The sequence below is a fragment of the Amblyomma mixtum genome, chromosome 2 (assembly GCF_055824585.1).
Source record: "Amblyomma mixtum isolate Tamu chromosome 2, ASM5582458v1, whole genome shotgun sequence".
NCBI classification, from domain to species: domain Eukaryota; kingdom Metazoa; phylum Arthropoda; class Arachnida; order Ixodida; family Ixodidae; genus Amblyomma; species Amblyomma mixtum.
The window spans coordinates 111,943,943-111,950,485 of NC_143013.1; positions in this window are offsets into that span (position 1 = coordinate 111,943,943).

Below are 6,543 nucleotides of genomic sequence, written 5' to 3' on the forward strand. Positions count from 1 at the left end.
CGCATCAATCTCGGCGTTAACAGAATACATGAAGCAAGTATGGGAGACCAGTAGCCTCCCGCAAACGTGGAAAAATGTGAACGTGGTTCTCAATCGAAAACTTCGCAAACCGCCCAAGCTAGAAAGCTTAAGAACCATTCCATTAACCTCGTACGTGCGTAAACTTATGGAGCACGTAGTGCAGACGAGATCAACTAAATACCTGGAGAAAGAGGACCTCTGGCCACACGAAATGGTCGGTTTCAGACCGGATCTCAGCACTCAAGATGTCATGCTTAGACTCAAACACGACAACATCGACCATAAAGCCATACTAGGCTTAGACCTAACCAAAGCCTTTGACAATGCAATACACGACGCAGTACTCGCCGGAATCCAAGACATCAGAGTAGGCGAGAAAACATATAACTACGTCGAAGTCTTCGTCTCAAACAGAGAAATAGTTATGAAATCCCAAGACATCGAATCCCCCACTACCAAACTAGGGAGCAAGGGCACCCCTCACCGCTCCGTGCTATCCCCGTTTCTAATTAGCAAAGAGAGCACTGGCCCCATTACTAAATAGAATTCAACAATTAAAGTTCAGCATGCACGTGGACGATACAAACTCTGGATGAACAGTGGAAGCGACGCAGAGACAGAACAAAGCTGCAAGCTGCCGCAGACATAGTAGTCAGGTACGCCGCAGACAGAGGCCTATTATGCTCCCCGGAAAAATTAGAATTTTGCAGAAGTCACTGCGGGGGTTCATAGCGTGCACAGACGGCGGTGAGCAGCGACCCTGTATTATCTTGCTGTGCGTCGCTGCCGGCGATGGATGTTGCTACATAGGGTCCCAGCTAGTGACGGGGTCCAGCGAAAGACAGGAGCCTGAACGATACAGTAGATCGTGCGTTGGAGCAATGGGGGTGGTGTCTGAGAGCGAAATAGATGACAGTGGAGATGGGAGCAATGGCGTGTTTTGGAATTTCAATGGGCAGGGGTGACTGCGATGCTGTCACGTGAGAACACTGAAAATAACGGTTGGGTAAAGAGTGCGGCTTCTCTTTAACACGCCCGCCAAACATGGTCACGACTGATCGGAAAACATCGATACATGTAGTCTTTCAGAACGGGCTTATTCTCCAATGTGTTTTTGTTTGTAAGATTACTTTAGCGATCACAGAACAGTGTTTTCACTCTTCAAATCTGAGCATCTGCTCTGAGAAATGTGAGAAAAAGAGTTGGACACTGAAAAATACCGCGGAGATGTGTGGTCTGCGGATATTCTAGACATTCTATAAGAAGTTCTCAAAAACTGAACAGGGTTCTTCTCAGCCTGACTAGGCTTCATAGGGGCGGAAAAGTGTCACCCCATATCTAAAGCATTTGCAAACAGCGTTAAATTGTCAATGACTTTTTCCGACATGGGGTTTGCAACGCGGTGGCGTTAAAAAAAGCGCTTTAATAATCGTTGAGCTCGCTTATCCTTGCTGAAATTTTTCAACTTGCGCCTGTGTGCATGGAGCCCTCACCGAAATTACAGCTCAAAATACTCAAACTCAGTCGGTATTTCTTTCAATAGAAAATCGACCGACGGCTTTTTATTACACAATGCGGGAAAGCTATGGCAATGAGTTGATAAAACAGTATTTTGGCGCTAGATATTTAATTCATAAACTGCGCACCACTTGAAGTTGACGGCTCAGAATATTGAATTATGGTATTATCACCTGAAAGCAAGAAATAAAATTATAGGGACACTTAGGCCAACTTAAAAGGATACTGCATTAAATTGCGCCATTCTGTCAAATCGCCGAAATTGGATTCAGAAGGGGCAATTATCTAAAGCTGTAGTCTTCATTTCATGAATTTTTGCGCGGACGGCGTTATTTTGTAGGCGTTGTGCGCGTGCCAGTTGCCACCCACCCAGGTGGGACGCGTCCGGTACGTCACACGTCTCGCGGCGGCTTGCTCCCGTCGCATCTTGCTGGCATCGGTTCAGCTGTCGCGAGTGAAAGCTACGAGTTGGCGGCATGGATACGTGAAATACATCGAAATTTAGAACTTAGAAAGTGGCAGTGGAAGTAACGATAATATCATTCAGGTCTCAAAATGACCATGGACTAGAGACACTTCTACGTCCGCGCCGCCTTATCGATCACAGACGAGTAAAATGAGCCTGGAGGACAACATATCACTCAGGCATGCACCACTCGGTGGTAGCTGCGCATATTCTAATCCAGTTTGATATATCCCAGACAAGTTTTCCTGAATTGGGTATTAATATTAGATTTCCTTCGACGAAGGTAAATCAAGGCATCAACTTCATCCATAGCTGCAGCCACACAAAGGGAGCAGCCGCGGAGCTGGGATGGGGCGGGGGTGGGGACATTTAAAATACGACGCATAAATCACGAGTCCATCGGCGCAACGAAAAAGTATCCAGCACACAGTTTTTGCGACTGGGGTTTTTCTGCTGCGCTGCAACACTTGCGCTCTAACTCCCACTGCGGACGGATTCAGGCGCGAGCTTATAGTGGCGATGGCCTCTTAACAAATTGCCAACATTGTTAATTTTGATGGTGTCTGGCATGAGCGAAGAGCCTCTCCGCGCTCAGTTTTTCTTATATTTGCGCATGCTTGAACGAAAACGCTATTACACGGTATATATATATATATATATATATATATATATATATATATATATATATATATATATATATATATATATATATATATATATATATATATATATATGCTGCCTGCTGGCGGTTAGTTTGATTAATGTACTGAATATATAGGTTAAGGAAGACGAGAGCGTTCATAATGTGCATTTCTGTTCCGCGTCGCATCCGATATGATTTTCCGTGGGAAGTTTAATCAGCGGAAAACTGAACCATTGAAAATATCTCGAAACTCTCACCTGACAAAGAAAATACACCTGTAGGAAATGCTGCCACGTTTTTATCCTCCATAATTTCTGTAATGACTGCACTAATATGTGCTACAGTGAGCACATTTTTTGCCGTAAACTGCGCTCTCTATAAGTTATCTGTAATTTTAATGTAGTTTCGGACCTCTTTTAGCTCAAACGCGGCTATCATGCTTTCGGTCTTGCGCTTTCTAGGGAATATTGCCACCTAGTATTGCGAGGCGGCGCAGAGTACACCTGGAAGACAGAAGACAATGGCGTAGCGCTTGCGCTATAGCTTATCGATCGCCATTACCGCTATATCCAGGACAACAAAAACAGCAACCGCTTCCTCCTGCCTGGCTCCAGGACTTCAAGAACATCTCCGACACAAGTGTACACGATATTATATACGGTAATGCATCAGCTTTTGAGGCAGTGTCGTTTCAGTGACATGATGAGGATTCGCAACCGACAAATATTTCGCCGTCACTGTCGCCATCACGGTGGCTCAGTGGTTATGGCACTCGGCTGCTGACCCGAAAGACGCGGGTTCGATCCCGGCCGCGGGGGTCGAATTTCGATGGAAGCGAAATTCTAGAGGTCCTTGTACTGTGCAATGTGAGTGCACGTTAAAGAACCCAAGGTGGTCGAAATTTCCGGAGCCCTTCACTACAGCGTCCGTCATAGCCTGAGTCGCTTTGTGTCGTTAAACCCCCATAAGCGAAACTAGCAGTCACTGTCGATGAAATTGCTGCGATAGAAATTCGGACCCAGAAGGTTCGTCGCGAACGCTAGCTGCGCCACACGGATCCATTCTTGGGAGCTTGGCATCTATTGGGAAGGCATGTCATGCCGAGTCTCTTCCTCCCCCGCACTACTGTCGCAACTTTTATCGGAATGGTACTTTGGCACCCCAACCTTTCGCTGGTCTGGAAGCCATGTGGATCAAAATTCGATCTGAAACGATTCCGGACACAAGCGGAGGCCTTGCAGCGCGTCCCCTACGTGGCGCGTAATGACCACGCCTCTGCAGCAGGCGCAATCCGTGACGCCGAAGTGGTCGGCGTGGCCGGGCACGGAGGCAGGGAGACGCGTGATGTCCCAGCTTCCAAGGGGCAGTAGTTCGGGGCACCACCGCCAGTTGCACCAGTTGAAAGAAAAAATGTGGAGTAACTATACTTTCCTCTTGCTTCGTGAAAAAACGATGAGGTTTCAGTCGACTTAGGAAGGCCAGCTTTCATTCCAGTACAAAATTAGTTTGCCTAAAACTTAATGCAGTATCCCATTGTGTGCGGAATGAGGTAGCGTAATATTTAACGTTTGTCGCAGTTTTTGTTACGTCTTGTGTGTATATTTGCGTAAGTTTTTTTAGCAATTATCTGTTCCTCAACCTCCATATTCAGAATCCTCGCTGCTGCAGCAGGTAGCCGCTATGGACTAACGGTAAACTTTGCATAAATTACGTTTCCCTCAGTTAAGACTCGATCATCTATCTAATATTCTGTCTAGAAGCTCTGCTTGGAAGATCATGATAACGTCGCAACTTCACGCGACATCTCTCGACTAATCTGGTTTGGTTCATTGGGGTTTAACATCCCAAAGCGGCTTAGGCTATGAAAGACGCCGTAGTGAAGGGCTACGGAAATTTCGACCACCTGGAGTTCATTAACGTGCACTGACATCGCACACTACATGGGTCTCTAGAATTGCACTTCCATTGAAATTTGGCCGCCGCGGCAGGGATTGAACCCTGCCGCGGTGGCTGAGTTTCATTGTAGGTGAAATTCTAGAGGCCCGTGTACTGAGTGGCCTATTCTTGTAGATTTCGATCACGTCAGGAGGTCCCGTGATTTCTGGACAAACAGCAAATTTCGTGACACCAAAGATCGGCGTGGCTTTCGTGTGACAACTCTAATAGTATCGCAGTAAAAGCTGTACTGTAATTTGTGCTGTTTATTTTGAAATAATTGGATGTTTTCTCGTATAAAGTGTCAGTTTGCTGTACATTCCACTTGCACAGAGTGCACTGATGTACCTCCCACTATTTTAAAATCAAATTTTTTTAAAGAACAAACAATAATCATGAATAATTTTATCTGCCAATTTCAATAGACGCATCCATTAATGACAAGAATTCTGCATCCGCAGTTGAGTATTCATACTTTTCTGTAGCATTCGCACAGTGCGTTATATTAATGTAGTCCACGCAAGCCTCCATTGTTGTTGTTAGTGGCTCTTTATTGGTAATAAAAAAATAAAAATTGAAGGAAGAGATGTTTTTAGCCGCGGCATCTGCCATCGAAACATGAAGCACCTGAGCTTCGGCTAGCGGGAATAAAAGGAGAGGGAGAGGAGAGGGAGAAGGAAAGTAAGGGGGAGGGATAGAAGGAAGGAGAGGTTTAGGGGTAAGTATCATGCTGCCACAATAGCTCTCTAAAGATACGAAAATGATCGAAGCAAAGTACGCGATTACTGACGTCCGCTCTTAGCCGGTTCGTCATACGGCCTTGAGTGGGCTCACGCCGTAAACCGTACTACGACTCTCGGTGCAAAAAATTCTTTGTGACTTTCTCATAGCAGGTGCATGACGTATGTCTTAGGGAGCCGTTCTTCCAGTCCTCCTCAAGCACATGCGGGCTGTCATTACTGCTGAAGTTGGACACACAGTGTCTTCAGCTCCTTCCAATGACACGTGTGGTTTGCAGAAGCAGCATTCATCCCTCAGATCTTTGCAAACAAGCCGAAAAAATGCGCTTTATTGAGTACCAAGAATAACCAAAAACTAGAAAGGACACCTAAGCTCCGCCTTAAGGGTATGACACGATAGCGGTAACGGGCTGGCCCATTTCTGCAGAAATGGTGATTTTCTAGTTGAGGTCCATAGACCGCTGGGAGTCATCATACTACGCGTGGCGCGGTAGTACAGCGGTCAAGCAATGCGCCGCTGCCCTGCGATGGCAGGCGCTGGCACCCTTGGGGCTTGTGAGAACCACGAGCAATCTCTCGCGACCAATCATTAACTGAACTGCCACGTGCCGCCGCGGTGGGCAGTTAGCTCACAATCAAGTGAGCAGGTTGCGATGACGTCAAAAGGCCATGTTACCTTTGCTGCACTGTACAATTTTCTCAAGGTGCCTCTTGGCATGGCGTTTCAGGACAAACAGAAATGTTCGTTTATAAATGGGTTCTTTTTGCATGAACAAAAACTGATAACCACGGAGGGGGGGTGACATCGGTGGTTACTGATTTATTGTTGAATTTAGAATGGCAGCACCGTGGGCAGTGTATGGAACTGTGAGTAGTACGAACTGATTTCACTAGCGGTCTTCAATAAGACAAGAGACATATCCCACTAAACGAGACCTGTAAGGAAGACCTGAAAAAATGGTGATTCAGTGGCCCCAGAAACGTATGAACAGTTAAGGGTGACGAAATAAAATACTTCGTTGGAGAAATCATAAAACTACAGCCCACAGGCCCGCATATTTATTTCCCCTCAGACAATCATAACAACCTTTTTTCTGTGAAAAATAACAGCCCCCCCCCCCCCCCCCCCCCCACACACACACTCTCCTCAGAGTGCTTCATCACAACCAAAGTCATTCGCTGTTCCCTATGAAATAACACTTAGGCAGTTTACGCCCAAT